Source organism: Aethalodelphis obliquidens, unplaced genomic scaffold, assembly GCF_003676395.1.
Source record: "Aethalodelphis obliquidens isolate GAN/ISIS:26980383/991018 unplaced genomic scaffold, ASM367639v1 scaffold460, whole genome shotgun sequence".
Taxonomy (NCBI): domain Eukaryota; kingdom Metazoa; phylum Chordata; class Mammalia; order Artiodactyla; family Delphinidae; genus Aethalodelphis; species Aethalodelphis obliquidens.
Window position 1 is genome coordinate 1,479 of NW_020838374.1, and position 15,857 is coordinate 17,335.

General features: G+C 54.0%; 1 long non-coding RNA gene and 3 other non-coding genes across 5 annotated transcripts; 3 read left to right on the top strand and 1 right to left on the bottom strand.

The window, feature by feature from the left end:
- Positions 1–1,736: 1,736 nt before the first annotated feature.
- LOC113616757 (uncharacterized) lies at positions 1,737–5,424 on the bottom strand. 2 transcript variants are annotated; one of them, XR_003431407.1, is made up of 3 exons: positions 4,975–5,378; positions 4,436–4,590; positions 1,737–2,930 (listed from the first exon to the last, which is right to left on the bottom strand). It is a non-coding gene; the product is annotated as an uncharacterized LOC113616757 (long non-coding RNA). The 2 variants fall into 2 exon arrangements; XR_003431406.1 differs by having other exon boundaries at positions 4,436–5,424.
- A 122-nt stretch (positions 5,425–5,546) lies between these two features.
- On the top strand, positions 5,547–5,737 carry LOC113616759 (U2 spliceosomal RNA). Its single transcript, XR_003431409.1, has one exon. It is a non-coding gene; the product is annotated as a U2 spliceosomal RNA (small nuclear RNA).
- Positions 5,738–9,575: 3,838 nt separating this feature from the next.
- On the top strand, positions 9,576–9,766 carry LOC113616758 (U2 spliceosomal RNA). The gene has a single exon (XR_003431408.1). It is a non-coding gene; the product is annotated as a U2 spliceosomal RNA (small nuclear RNA).
- Positions 9,767–13,789: 4,023 nt separating this feature from the next.
- Positions 13,790–13,981, top strand: LOC113616760 (U2 spliceosomal RNA). Its single transcript, XR_003431410.1, has one exon. It is a non-coding gene; the product is annotated as a U2 spliceosomal RNA (small nuclear RNA).
- The last annotated feature ends 1,876 nt before the right edge of the window (positions 13,982–15,857 follow it).

The window sequence follows — 15,857 nt, forward strand, 5'->3', positions numbered from 1 at the left end:
AAAAAGACGGGCAGACCAGACGTTTGCCCTTCTTGTCATGGGATGTTGCCCTGCTGTGCAGGTGGGTCTCTCAGATAAAAGTTGTCTCTGATAATAACTCTCTCTGAGCCAGGCCCCCTATCTAAATTCTTTAGGCAGTTGAGGGGGAGGTAGAAAGCTCTTCCTGTGTCCTTGGGGCCTCCACGGCCTTCAACGCAAATAGCCCCAGGCCGAAGTGGCACATTCTGGGGAGAGTCATTTTGAACTCCTTGGGTCTTCAGGAGGTGGAGTGGCCAGGGGAGGGTGTCATTTCGTGAAGCCCGGGGGAAGGCTTCTGGGGGCAGGGACTGGGTGGACTGTTGGTCTTTCCCCAAAGATATAAATTTTTCTAGAAACGGCAGAGGCTGAGTCCAACTGGAAGCAAGAGGAGGGTATAGGTGGAGAAGGGGCTTCGACCCGGCCTCAGCCTCAAGCACTGTTGTTGGTGGAGGGAGGGTGCAGGGTGCAGCCCTTGAACCTGAAAACGGGTTCAAACAGAGAGTTTGAACCTCAAACAGAGAGTCCGTCTGTCAGTTCAGGCGGCCAGTCTGGTGGAGTCATCTAGCGCTCTGGAGTCAAACAGACTCGGGTTCAATCCCGCCTGTGTCACCGACTACCTGGGGGAACTTGGGCAGGTCACTCAGCGTCTCTGAGCCTTTCCTCTGAAGGTTGTTGGAAGACACTATAGGATGCTTGGGAAGTGCCCACCGTCACAGTGGGCATCTGGCTATGGCCAGCTGCTGGGGGCGCCCCAGCTCTGCTGAGGGGCCAGTGGGACCTGAGCCTTGCCGGAAAACTTTCTCCCTTTTTCAAAGAGGTGCTATACTCCCTTCTCCTCGTCCTAGCACCCAGGGATGTCATTTGCAAGGACAGATACACAAGGGTTTCCAGATACAAAAAATGAAATGGAGGCTTGTCACTGGACATTTATTTTCACAGCACATTTATCTTCCTATAAACGAATTCTGCGAATATTTAGGTGGAAAGTACCTATTTTAAGAGAAAGAGAAAGAGAAAGGCACTTGACTGTCTCCGTCATTAAATGGGCAAAAGAGGAAGCGGGTTCCTGTTGGTATCTCTTCCTCCCTCGATTTCCCTCTTCCTGTCCTCCTACCTTAGGAGGACCAGGGCTCAGATGTGGAGACGCTCAGGGTAGGGGAGGTGGGCTGGGCTGAATCTGGGGAACTGTTTCCAACCCTCTGAGCCAGTCCTCCCGCGAGAGGAGGGATTTTCAGGGCAAATCTGCCAAGGCTGCGCCCTCCCGATTCTCATCTCCCTTTCCGAGCCCCTCTCGTGCCTTCCCCCTGTGCAAGCTGCCTCTCCCAACCCCACCTCTGACCTCAGAACTCCTTCCAGCTCTCGATTCTACTCCGTAGCCCACTCCGCCCCCTGTCGATTTGGATTTTAACTCATATCAGCCCTCGGGGAACTTCCCGTGCTGTTAACTGATTGTAGCCACTCGCACATTGCATTTTTAATAGAGCTGGTTATTATAGAGACCCAGAATCCTTTGCTGCGGAGAGAACAGGGTACAGTTAGAAGCGTGGGCCAGGTAAATCTTATGAAATACCGGCTGCGTTATTTAACAGGCGTGCGAATGCGATCTAGCGGCTCTCCCAGCTCTGATCAGCCTCCTCCCCTGCAGGGTAGGGGTCATGATACCTCCATCCTGGAGGTGTTGTGATGCTGGGAGGAAATAATCCACGTCACACATCGGGTTCAATAAACAGAGGCTTTTATTGTTATAGTAGTTCACGAATTTAAGATGCCATCTTTTGTGAGAGGTACCGTTCTTTTACCTAGCCCTGAAGAAAGACAGGACGAAAGAAACAAAGAAAGACGTGCTGCGATGTTAAACGGCGAGAGTGCTTTCTCCTGGCGTCGAATGTAAGACGCATGCTGGCTCCTGAGACGTAAAGCTGTGAAAACGATGGGCATCTTGGAATGGACAAAATCAGGCATCACTGTGGAGTGTGACGCCTTCTGTTGGGGGCTGTTGAAAGACCAAAAAGAAAATGTGGGGATTTGCTGGCCTCCGTGATGGCAGCCAAGTTGCGAAAAGCCCAGTTCTTGGTTGAGTCTAACTAGTTTGATGGATCCAGTCTAGCCGGGCAGGAAACTTGCTCTCCAGCACACAGACTCTTACGTTGTAGCGCCAGGACCCCGAGCACGTTCGGGGCGGGGGCAGGGGGGTGAGGAGCAGAAGGTCTGCTGGTCCACGCGCACCCCCTGATCACGTGGCTGGGAAAAACCATCTCCCTTTCCGACTGCGAAGTCAGACAGACCGATCCAGTTCTGTTGCTAGTCATAAAAGTGAAAGCTTTTGTTCTGTGACTGGGAAAAGGGAGAAGGCGGGAGAAAGGAGAATTGAGGGCGAGAGGGCGGGGTCAGAGAGAAGGGAGAGGAGGTCAGAGAAAACAAAATGGTATCTCCCTCCCTGTCTCTTCAACTAGGGCAAGCTGACAAGTGATGAAAAGAAACCTGAGGGAGCTGTCCAAGGGGTCAGGGTAAAACTTGAGGGGAAGGCAGCGCTGCTGCAGGGCCAGGAAAAACAGATACAGTGAGGCCTGGACTTGAAGAGGCTGTCCTCCCCAGCTGGCAGGGCACCCAGCAGGCTTCTGATGCCCAGGGATGGAACACTTAGAAGCGCTTGGAGTTGGCAGCCTCGGCACGGGCAGACCTTATCTGAGCGTGCAAGGCTTCCTCGGCAGCAAAGAGCAGTGGATGTGGTTGAGCGGCAGCCAGAGGAGAGGAATGGAAGAACACGGCAGATGCCCCTTGCTGACCACAGGGACGAGGTCACGTTCACCTGTGTGATCCCAGGACCCACACGGTGACAGGCACAGAGTTAGGTGTGATACCAGAGAATCAGTTGAATCAAGACTCTTAAAAACAGGATATCAGAAGATTTTCTAAAAAAAAAAAAAGAGAAGTCATATATATGTGTGTGTGTGTGTGTGTGTGTGTGTGTGTGTGTGTGTGTGTGTATACACTCACTTTTTAATATGGTAAAGTTGGCATCTGAAACTGATGAGAAGATGGACTATTTCATATATGATATTGGGACAACTGGGTAGCCATCCAGACAAAATAAAATCAGATCTATACCTGAACTCAAATACTAGGACAAATGGGAAGTAGGTCAGAGATGGAAACGCGAAAAGATCAACAGTTCAAAAGACGGTGGGCAGGGGATAGGAACGCGCAGTTCACAGAAAATAATAATGGATCTCAAGCGCATGAAAAGCTGTGCAACCTTGCTCATAGTAAGAGATAACATTGGATAGTATGCAAAAGTTTGATAACATGATGGTTGGGCAAGGCTGTGGGAAACGCACTGGTTGAGAAGGCTATCTGTGCTCTTCCAGTCTCTGTCTCTGGCTTATCATTTCCAACTCCCTGGCAGCAATGATAACTGGGTCCATAGTGAGATTGTAGGACGCTTGGACAAAGGAAGGCTCACCAGCCAGCCACGTCCTGGTGTTGCCTGAACTTTTATAGGCACTTTCGTCTGTACACATGGATGTGAGCTGGCTGAGGGGCACTGACTCACGTTAACCGAACTCACAAGAAGCTGGTGCGTGAATTAGAATGCTAAGTCGTTAATTGACAAAGGGAGATACGGCTTTGCAATGACAGAACATGCATGTCTGCAATCCAAGGTACCTCGTTCTAAAGATCAAAATACCTAGGAAGCTAAACTGGTGAGCACAAGATGACCTGATAAACATGGAAGCAAGCAGAAATGTAGTGGAACACAGTGAGGGTCGTAATAATTACCGCGAGCCAGGAGGCCTGCTAATCTCTTTCTGTACGGACAAATCGCATTATTTAATATTTACACATTCATGTGTTCAACCAGATTCGTGTGTTCATGTGTCTAGTATGTGTCAGGCCGTATTCTAAACACTGAGGAGATAAAGTTCCCTGCTCTGGAGCTTACTTACATGCTATTAGGCTAGAAGGCAATAAACAAATAAACGTGTAAGATGTCAGGTGACATGTGCTATGGAGTAAAATAAAACCAGGAGAACGAGGGGAGATTGAGCACAGGACTATATGTTAATATTCTCATTTTTCTAGATGAAGAGGGTAAGCTACAGAGAAGTGAGTTGCGATATTTTCCCTTACATTTGGTACTTACAGGAATACCATATCCCAGGCGTGTCTCGTAATTCTTAAGATCGTGTCTAATAATTTCTCATTTCCTTATCTCCAATTTACAGATAACGTGGCTACACCGAAGACAGACGGTTAAGCGGGGAGGCCAAGTCACGCACCAGGTCACGTGATTATTAACAGGTGGAGCGGGATTAGAGACTAGGTGTTCCGAGTCTCTGCTCTTAACCGCTGCACCAGACAGCTTGTTCCTGTCTCTCTTCAGACAGACCTGTGTGTCAGGCTCAGCAACACTTACTCTCATAGTGGGCGGGACACACAAGAACCACTTCTCTTTCTTTTGGTGCCCTTTTCTAGGTCCCGTGCTCTTCATAGATGGATCCGACCTCTTCCGCTAAGTAGCTGTGTAGTCTTGGGCAAAGTTGCTCACCCTCTCTGTGTCAACCGCTCCGTCTGTAGGTAAACTTTGAAAGTCTGATATAAGGAAAGCACTTAGCGCAAAGCCCGGCCCAAGCAATAAATGTTTCCTCTTGTGTTGTTACAGGCAACACAGCTGCTCAGTTGTTTCAGTGTCACAGCCATGACGCCTTCACTGGAACCTCGTTGGACACTAGGGCCCACATTCTAGACTACCAAACCAAGGTCGCCTCACTAGCTCCCTTTATAGCCCCTCAACCCCACACGGTAGGCACTAAGGTTTCCACTTCTCAGCTGGGGAGTTAAGGCTCTGGAGGTGAAGGAGTTTGCCCTAGTGGCCTGCAGCCGCGGCAGGGCGGGGGTCCTGACAACCAGGGCAGCAGTGCTCGCAGGGAGCGATCTCGGGTCCCCAGTTCTCACCGCAGCCCCTGCCAGGCGACACCGGACAGGCACTCCTGGACTCCCAGCCTTCGACTGGGTCTTCGGCCTGGACAGAGCCAGCCCGTGGGACCCTGTCGTCTTCACAGTGAAGACCAGATGACGTTTTTCGTACTCGGACCAGTCTGCTGCGAATCAATTGCGCAGACGCCCTCCTCTATTCTCCCACCCCCAATTCCCCCGAATTCTGTCTACGGGAGAGCTGGTGCCAACGAAGAGGTCCGCCCCGGCCCAGCCTCCGCTCGTGCGCGCAGAGGCGGTGCCGAGGACTGGGCGGATCAACCCGCGCGGCTACACCTACCCGCGCGGAGAGGGCGGGGCATGCAAATTTAAAATGGCGCTCCAGCCCGAGGACGGCGAAGCTACCGCAGGTACCGAATTCCTCTTCTACGGTGTAGAGAATAAAAAATCTTCCCGAGAGTGTGGTGTGGTGCCACCCACAGTACTGTCACCGAAGCAAAGGAAGTGAGACCTCGAGTGAGCAGTGACAGGGGTCACACTGAGTCCAATATGGATGCGAGGAGGACGGAGACAGCGATGGCAGGTCGCTGGGTATCGCTTCTCGGCCTTTTGGCTAAGATCAAGTGTAGTATCTGTTCTTATCAGTTTAATATCTGATACGTTCTCTACCCGAGAACATCGTATTAAACGGATTTTTGGATTCCGGAGTCGGGGTGGGAGCTTGCTCCGCCCGCTCCACGCATCGACCTGGTATTGCAGTATTTCCAGGACTGGTGCACCCTTCCCGGGGAAATAACTGAGGTTTAAAAAGTAAGAGCTGTGGTTTATGGTTTTTTTATCGCCCAGTTACAGGTTTTTTTTTTTTTTTACGTTTGCGAGGTGTAACACTGCCCTTCTGTGGAAGTTCTTTTTGTGTCTGCTGTTCATCTTGCGGACCTAAGTGGCTAGGTTATGGGTGTTTGCGAAGCGTGACTAGTGGGAGGGAAGAGAAGGGTACTTTCTGCGGAACCTTGTCCCCAACTTTCTACGGGGCAGCGTGAGGAGATGAGAGTTCGTGTTCGGGTTTGAAAAAAGAGCCCACCGCGCGTAAGTTGCGGGATCTACTTCTGCTGTGAGTCTTGTGCGGTTTGAACGAAAGTTCACCACGCGCGAGGAAGGATAAAGAGTGGTCTCCGTCCGGGTTTAAATACCTACCTCATAGTGTTACCAGGAGAATTAAGTAAGATGGAGTGTGTGAAGTACTCAGCCAAGGGACTGGCATACAGTGAGTTCTCTGTGGCTCGTAGCGGTGAGTTTGGCCCAGGAAGCTAGTTTAATCTTCCTCGGGAAACGTACAAAGTAACACATCAACTTTGACCACCAAAACTCACATTGTTTTCCAGTGTGTGTGACTTAAGAAATCAGTGCTTCTCAATCTTCTCAATCTAAGGTGCACGGGGGTCGCCTGTGGACCTTACAGGAATGCAGGTTCTGGTTCAGTAGGGGTCACGGACTGAGTTGTGCCCCCAAAGTTCGTATCTGTAAGCTCTATCCGGAGGGGAGGCCTCTGGGGCCGGTGAGGTTTGGAAGAGGTGATGGGGGATGGGGTCCTCTTGTTGGGATTAGCTCCCCAATGAGAGGAGGCACGGGAGAGCTTATCCTTTCCCTCTCTCTAACACGTGAGGAGAGGGAGGGGAGTCCACCACGTGCAAGCCAAGCCAAGACTATCCCCAGAACCCTGCCAGGCTGGCGCCCCGATCGGGGACTTCCAGTCTCCGGAACTGTGACAAAGTCCATTTACGTTCTTGAAGCCACCGGCCTGTGGCGTTGTATTTTGGCAGCCCTGGCAGCCCTCTCAAACTAAGACCGGAGGTGTGACTTGGTGCCTGCGTCCTGCATTTCTCACCGGCTCCAGGGCGATGCGGATGTTGCTGTTCACAGACTCGCGCTTTGAGCAGCAAGGGCCTAGAACAGATTACTAGGAAGTGACCCTAAACGCTGTATGTTTTCCCTGACGATGAGTACTTTCAATGTTCTCCTGTACCTCTGCAACAGCGATCTGTTATGGTAACTCCGAACCCCTAACAGCTCTGGCCTGTCAGAGGCACTCAGCAAGTCATTGCCAGAGAGAAGAATATCCGGATGAGCCAAGGGCTGTGCCTGACAGTTGGCTGCCGGGCCTCGGGGGAAGACCTCTGCCCTTGGAAGACCTTTGGAAGCCCCGGGGGTGAGTCAGGCAGCCTCTCTCCCCTCTGAGGTTTGGGGGTGATGACACTTCCTCAGGGTCCTGTAAAGGTAAAATGAGATTGTGACCAGGAACGTGCCATAAGCAGTGCCTGGCTCACACACGGAGGCACTAACAAACCGTCGGTGAGTAGATCTGAGCCCCACGAAAGGTTTCTCGGCCTCTGGACTGGAACTCCTTGATGCAACGCTCATGTTGGCCTCCTGACCTGGAAGCTGACCAGACTGTCCCGGTCAGGGCAGCCAGCGGGCCCGGGCGGGAGGATAAGAATGGGGGTGGGGGTGGGGGTGGCGGGACCGGGTTTGATTCCTGGTCGGGGTTACCGGGAGCTGCGGCGCGGCCACAAAAATAGAACAAAAAACAAAAACAGATATCTGAAATACCACTTCAACACGTAATTAATACGGAGCTATTTGACAGTTTTTAATACCAAGCCTTTGCGATCCCGTGTGTATTTCACACTTAACAGCACATATGGGTTAGGAGGAACCACCTTCCTAGCGCTCCCTAGCTGCGAGTGGCTAGTGGCTGTGACAGCGCAGGTCAACAGAATGGGGATGAGAGTGGAGGGAAACGAGTGAGGCGCTTGCCTTGGCCAAAAAATTTCAGGGAGCACCAAAAACCCAGTAATCAAAATAAATCTCTCGATTATCTTAGGATCCAGGCAAGATGCACTGTATCAAAATATTCCTTATCTTGATTGCTGAAGAGCGTTTCGGGGCGGCACTCCCTTAAATGTTTCGCCCGCCCGCCCCGAAGACTAGTTTCTCACTGGCCTCACCTAGTCCTGGCCCCGGATAATAATACTGATACCCACCCCGCGGAGTTACGGGGAGAATCAAATGAGTTAATACACACGGAGCGCTCGGCAGAGGGGCGGGCACTGGGAAGGGCTCAGGCAGCACCCGCCATCAGGCTTTCCCTGCGGCAGGGTGAAACGACCCCATTGGGTTTCAGTCCTGCATCAGTGATACCTTCTAAGAGCTCTTCTGAGATCCAGTGAAAGAAATAGAAACTCCCCAACTAAAGTGAAGCTCTGTTAGGAAGGGGGATGGAAAAGGTTTACGCTGCCTGGGCAGCCTGCGGCCTTTGCCACAGAGAAGCGTTGCCGCTGCGAAACTTCATCCCCACTTTGCCAGAGGCCTTAATTTATTTACGGGCCTTGATGCCCAGAGCGTCCCTGGCAGTCACTCTCCTCTCTGGTGTCCTGCCACCCCAGGCCAGATCTTCCCCTCTTCACCCCTGGATCGGGCCAGGACCCTCCTAAGCGCTTCTCCGATTCAGTCTGTTTTGCACACCTTCTGTTCACTCAGCAAACGTTTACTGTGCACCTCCTACAGGCCGGGCCCTGGCCTAGTGCTGGGACACAGAGGTTAAGTGCTTGCTGATGAGGGTCGCCGCCCTCAAGGATCTCAGATTTCAGTGGCGGAGATACAGGACCGCCCCCAACGAGTGGTGAATGGTGGACTCGAAGTCTGGGGTGGGATGAAACACAAAGGAGGGCCGCAATCATCCTGGGGTGGGGTGCGGTGCGGTGCGGTGCGGTGCGGAAGAGCCCATGAGGAAGGCTTGCTGGGGCAGCTGAAGCCGAAGCGGAGCCCAGAGGCTCTGCGTAAGAATTAGACAGGTGAGGAGGAGGTGGAGGGAAAGGAGGTCTCAGGCAGAGGAAGCTTTCTGTAGGAAGCCCGGGATCTGGGTTCATTCGTAGAAGCACCGACCGACGCAGGCGCTTGAGTTGGAGAGAATCCCTCCAGCTGCTCAGCCCGGCCCTCTGCGTCCACACACCTCCTCCCTTCCCCACTGTGGGCCATCCGCCTTCCGCCTGGCAGGGAGATTACCCCACCGGCCCTGGGAAGCCCCCACTCTAGACCTTCCGCTCCCCGGACTCAGAATGAGCGCCCCATCCGACCCTACGAAGCGGAGGCCTATTTAACACATTGCAGTCTGGACGTTTCCAGCGAAAGTGTCTTGCGACCTCGTCTTCAGGAAAACTCTCAGCCAACGGCTCCTCCCACAGGCCCCTCTAGCCGCCCACCCCGAATCCCCTACGGTTCGGTCTTTTGTCTCCGCTCGCATTGATGCCAAAGAGGAGCTCCCCCGCAGCAGCCCAGAGGATAAGGTCAGCCCGCCGGAGCCACGCCCCCTTGGGCGGGCGGGGGCGGGGCATGCAAATATAAAATGGCGCTCCAGCCCGAGAACGACGAAGCTACAACAGATCCAGAATTCCTCTTCTACAATGTAGAGAATAAAAACTCTGCACGAGAGTGTGGTGTGGTGCCACCCACAGTACTGTCACCGAAGCAAAGGAAGTGAGACCTCGAGTGAGCAGTGACAGGGGTCACACTGAGTCCAATATGGATGCGAGGGGGACGGTGACAGGGATGGCAGGCTGTTGGGTATCGCTTCTCGGCCTTTTGGCTAAGATCAAGTGTAGTATCTGTTCTTATCAGTTTAATATCTGATACGTTCTCTACCCGAGAACATCATATTAAACGGATTTTTGGATTCCGGAGTCGGGGTGGGAGCTTGCTCCGCCCGCTCCACGCATCGACCTGGTATTGCAGTATTTCCAGGACTGGTGCACCCCTCCCGGGGAGATAATTGAGGTTTAAAAAGTAAGAGCCGTGTGTCGTGTGTCGCTGTGCGCTCCTTTAGCGAAGCTTTTTCTGTCGGACTGGACCAGAGCTTTTTTCCCCTCTCGATAGTGTTTTTAAAATCTTTTGCGTCTGTTTTTCTTGTAGATTTGTTTGTATAGATAGGTTGTATGTGCAGAAAAAGGAGCAAGTTCAGTTGGGTAGAGGAAAGAACCGCTGTGACTGAGAGAGCGCTCTCACAGTTTCCCATTCTTCAGCGTTGGGAGGGCCTTCGTACTGGTTGGCGGAAGGACCCACGACCACAAGGTGACTGCCCTGTGTGCTTTGGCTGTTTTCGCATTCACCTTGCCGTCTCTCTCCTTCTGTTAGGTAACTGAACGTCCCTTTCTCCATTTTTCTCTCATTTTCCCCCAATTTTAAACCGTGTTCTTGCGCTAAGAATTTCTTCTCTTTTCTGCCTTCTCTCGAAGTGCAGCTTTGTGCTTTGGCTCAAACTTGGCGTCCTCTGGAGGACATAGTTTCTGCCCCACAGTCTTCTCAGGGGGTCTCTCTCCCACATTCCTCCGTCTGTGGAAACTAGGAAAGGAGCGGAGAGGGTATCCAAGCTTCGTCTTGAGGCTCCCAGACCGTTTCCACGTCACCCTCAAAGCAGGAAGAAAACAGTAGCTTGAGTCTTCTGTTCTTCCGTCTCTACTTCCCCCGACTTCTTTTGGTGCCTCCAGCATTACTTCTGTCCTAGTGTTTCCTGACGTCGATATCCACAGGCAGGGCTTCCCTGGTGGCGCAGTGGTTGAGAGTCCGCCTGCCGATGCGGGGGACACGGGTTCGTGCCCCGGTCCGGGAAGATCCCACATGCCGTGGAGCGGCTGGGCCCGTGAGCCATGGCCGCTGAGCCTGCGCATCCGGAGCTCCTGGGCCACCACAGTGAGAGGCCCGCGTACCGCGGGGAAAAAAAAAAAAAAAAAAAAAAAATCCACAGGCAGAAAAGGACCGAGCGCGAGGGCAGCTCCCGCTGAGAGCCACGAGGATCCACCCGGAATGGAGGTTTAAATGATGGGCTTTCCGGGCTTCTCTGGTGGCCCAGTGGTTAACAATCCGCCTGCCAGTGCAGGGGACACGGGTTCGAGCCCTGGTCCAGGAAGATCCCACAGGCCGCGGAGCAACTAAGCCCGTGTGCCACAACTACTGAGCCTGCGTGCTGCAGCTACTGCAGCCCGCACGCCTAGAGCCCGCAACAAGAGAAGCCACCGCAATGAGAAGCCCGCGCACCGCAACGAACAGTAACCCCCGCTCGCCGCAACGAGAGCAAGGCCCCGAGCAGCAACGACGATCCAACGCAGCCAAAAGTAAATAAATTTATATTTAAAAAAAAAAAAAAAGTGATGGGCTTTTCACTTAGGTGTGTGTGTTGGTTGTACTGTATACAGCTGACTGACAAGGAGAGGTCAGTGCCACTGAAGGAGTTTTATTACTTACAGTTCCCAAGAGAAGAGGGCACGCCACACCCTGCAGCGAGCCACATAGGGACTCGGCCTGGCCTGCTCGGTTGGGAGGCAGGAGAGGAGAGTATATGGCCTTTATCGTCCTGGGGAGGGGAGGGGAGGGTGGGGAGAATGGGCAGAGGCATCAAGGTAGGCCAGTTTGAGCAAGGTTCGGATTGGACCATTAGAATAGCATTCGGTGAGCTTTGGGCTACAGGGCTGTTCTCTAGTTGTGAGGTACCGGGCCCTGGGGTCAGAGAGGGCAGGGGAAATACTAGCTGGAGTGTGAGAGTAACTAGAGGAGGCAGTTGCAGATACGGGTGTTGGAAGATTGCTTTGCACGTGAACAGCAGGCTCCCAAAGCAAGTAGGTTGCACTTCTAGGAATTAGTTAGTCCTGCGAGGGGCAGTCTCTTCCAGGCCAGCAGGCCCTCAAGACGTCAAAGCATCGTAAATTATAGAAAAACTTAAAACATGATTAATCCAGTGGATGATCATTTTACTTGAACTTTCCAGTCTCGGGATTACCTAGGGGTAGAGGGTGGAAAGGCCAAGAGGGCGCTAGGAGAAGCATTCGACATACACCTCTCCTACCAAGGCATCCCCCCCGCAGCACGAGATCAGATTCCAATGAACAGTATGCAATGGGGTTTATTCATTCAAGAAATATGGATTGAGGGACTTCCCTGGTGGCGCCGTGGTTAAGAATCCACCTGCCAATGCAGGGGACACGGGTTCGAGCCCTGGTCCGGGAAGATCCCACAGGCCGCGGAGCAACTAAGCCCGAGTGCCACAACTACTGAAGCCCGCGCGCCTACACAACAAGAGAAGCCACCGCAATGAGAAGTCCGCGCGCGGCAACGAAGAGTAGCCCCCGCTCGCCGCAACTAGAGAAAGCCCGCACGCAGCAACGAAGACCGAACACAGCCAACAATAAATAAATAAATAGATAGATAGATATTTAAAAAGAAAAAGAACAAGAACAAGAAGACCTAGAGGAAGATTTAGGAAATTATTTTATAAATCCTTTCGACTCAAAATCTGAATATTTTTTAAATTGATAAATATGATGATATAAAAAGAACTTTCCATGAAACCTTTAAGCAATGGAATCATCGCCTTAAGTAAAGCCAAAGCCAGATCTCCAACAGGAGAAAATGTTCACCGCTTCCATTACAGACAAAGCGCCAGTCCCCTGAATGTGTAAATTGCAGATCCACGCCCTTAGGATAAAGCCCAACCGAGAATCCAGGAGGAAAAGGGCCGAAGACCCCCAACAAGGCGTTAGTTCACGGAGAGAAAATAAAGGCGTCTCTGCAACAGGAGAGGACGCTCAACCTTATTTACCCAAGATTAGAAAACTGCAAATCCAAACTACGCCGAGGTACCATTTTCACCTGTGAGATCGACCCCTCCCCCCTTTCCCCACCCCGCACCAAAAAAGCATTCGCAGGTTTGATGCCACGTGGGGTTGTTGGCGAGGCCGGGGCAAGAGGCGGTGCCGGGGAACGCCTGCCGTGCTCTTCCCGTCACCGTCCGTGATCTCCCGAGCTTCAAGGCTCCGTTTCAGTGAAGATGGCTGGGACCGCGACGGCCCTGCACCACCGTGAGGGCACAAGGGCACGCGACCGGCCTCCGCAGAGCGCCGTGCACGGGGGCCGGGCGCGATTCGCAGGCCCTTCAGTCCGTGCACGTCGATTTGAGCAAACTCCGCGGGAGTGAATCACGCTGCGAAAACGGAGATGCTAAGTTACTGATTTGCGACGGGCACTGTTGCATTCCAACGACTGTCACCCAGGGCATCCCTTCTCAGGACGACCCGTTCCCCCAGGGGACCCGAACCGTCGGGCAGAAGCCGGGCGGGAGAACACCGACGCGAGCAGACCGGCCCCGAGCAAGGAGGGGCGAGGGGGTGTGGTGGTGGTGGTGTGGTGGTGGTGGTGGTGGTGGTGGCGGTGGCGGCTGAAGAGCCGCCTTTAATCATGGCGTGTGTCGGGCACTGGCTAAGCGTGGAGGAGGCACTCTTACTCATTGAACGGTTGTTGAATGTGCCGTGCGTGTGGGGGGGGAAGAGCGGTGGACAAAAGGCAAGTTCTTGATTGCTGGGGCTCGAACCGTGACAGCTGCTACCGTGTCAGCGCTCCCCTCGCATTCTCCGGCTGCCGCCCCTGTCTCTGGTCTGCGGCGGGACGTGCACCGGCCAGGAGGCCAGGAGGCGGGCTCCGGGTCTGGCCTGGGCTCCGGGTGCGAGGAGCCGGTCCGGAGGGTGGAGTCCGCCCGCGGCAGCCGCGCGTCCCCGGGCGACAGAAGGCGGAGCATGCAGATTAGAAACGGCTGTTCGGCGCGGGAAGGATGGGACAATCAAGTACACAGACTTTCTCCTCACAAAGGTAGAGAACAGAAAGTCTGCACAGGAGTCTAGTGCTAGCACTGTGGACGAGGCAAAAGGAGGCAGACGAGGCGTGAGGATGAGGGCGCTCACCATGGCTTGAATAGGGATGAAGGGAAGAGGGCAACGGCCAGAGGCGGAGAGGTGGTATCGCTTCTCGGCCTTTTGGCTAAGATCAAGTGTAGTATCTGTTCTTATCAGTTTAATATCTGTATACGTCCTCTATCCGAGGACAATATATTAAATGGATTTTTGGAGCTAGGAGTCGGAATAGGAGCTTGCTCCGTCCGCTCCACGCATCGACCTGGTATTGCAGTATCTCCGGGAACGGTGCACCTCCCCTCAGGGGGACTAAACCACTGGTTGAAAAAAGAAGATGCCGCTTTCCGGGTTACTGTAGCGCGTGTGTTGTCTGTTCCCGTTCCCGTGCAGTGGCGGGGGAGGCTGTGTGAGCTTTGGTTTGTGACAGCAGCTGGGTTCCTGCAGTTCTTTGAAGGCCCGCTTTCCCCCCCCGTGTTTCTTAAGCTGGCGGTTCTGACTTCTGGGGCGGGGCGCAAGTCCTCTGATCCAGTCTTTGTGTTTCACGTGTTGGGGGAAAAAAAGGGCTCCTTCTGGCGCCTGCCCTGCGGCGGAGAGGGGAAAACTCCTGGCCCTGGATCTTGACTGGTTTTTCAAGTGGAGGCGCGGAGCACTAACGTCGCCCCAGCACCGGGGAAGGGAGAGGAGGCACAGAGAGAAACTGCAGGGGTGTAGGATCTTCTCCTACCCTGGCCCAGTTGCCCACCGTGCGGTAGGCTCTGCCGCCCTACGCCAGAGGGAGGCAAGTACGCGTTCCTCGTATTTGACCGCAACGTCGGTGTTCGGGCCTAGAAACAGGCGCTGTTTGGAGAGGCAATACTTTTAATACCTTCGTTTTGGGAAGACCCACCTCCTCATGTGAAATGGGTCGTTTAATCCCACCGGTGCAGACGGGGGCCAGGTACATCAAAAACCGCTTTTACAGGGGTCACGGAAAACAAAAAGGTGACTGGAAGCGCGAGAAAAACAGCCCCGAACCCCCTTTCCTCCTCAAGTGCCTTGTTTTTTTCTTTCCCCTCTGCGGGGGAAACCGCTCTCTAACACCCCAGAGCTGTGCCATTGTTGCGGAGCGCGCGCGCGCCTTTCCGGCTCGCCCAGCACCGCGGTAGGCACCGGTCTCGTTCCAACTGCAGCTCCAAAGGGGCGCCCTGGGGCCTAAATTAGAGCTCCCCTGCTACAGCCGGTGGTGGTCCCCCCCCCCGTCCTTCCAACCCACCCCTCCCCGCGCCGGACCACGTGCGTCTGAGCCCCACTCGGTCGCCCCGGGGGGCGAAGCTGAGGCTTCCATCGACAGGCTGGATCCACCCCTGGCCGTCCTCCGTTCCTGTCTCCGATCCGCAGTGTCGTAGGTCCCCGTACTACATGTACTAGCGCAAGGGATACAAGAGAACCGCTCCATGGATCTCCATCGAAGGCTGGCCACGTGGGCCAGGTCTTCGGTTTGTACACCCCGGTAGCGGGCGCTCTTCCCTCTCACGCGGCACGCGGCGAGACTGTTACCCGGGCCTGTGTCAGCAAAATTAAGTGCGACGCCCTTGCTCTACTAGTACGCACGACGGTGGCCAATCAGAGCCTGGCTCCGCCGTAAGGTGGGCACACCAGTGGCAGAACGAGGCCCCGGCCGCAGCCCCGGAAAACGCAGGCTGCTGGGTCTACGAGCCCACTCACCGTGCGGAGGCAAACGCTCGCTCTGCGGCACGCCGCCTCACCCAGCGAGGCTAGGGCGGCACAGACCCCACGCTACCGAGTAACAACCAGCAGCGAAGCTGAAATGAAGCAGGGCGGAACCGCTTCTCCCGACGTCTCCACCCCCAACGCAGACCTGGTAGATGCTTACGGAGCAATCACTTGCTTACCGTGTTACAATCTTCCTCATTCCGGGCAGCCGCTAGGCAAATGCTGACGGTAACCATCCGCACGCCACTGAAAAATGCGTAGAAGCGGACAAAGTAGCAAAACCGAGCAGCAACCCCCCATGACAACAAAACAACATGCGGAGATGCGAACGCAGCGACTAACACCCGGACGCTGGACATACGCGACACAGTAGCACGAGGCACCAGCTATGCATCAGCCCCATCTTTCTTCTTTTTCCACAGCTTAGTTTCTCCCCAGAGGGAGGTGCACCGTTCCTGGAAG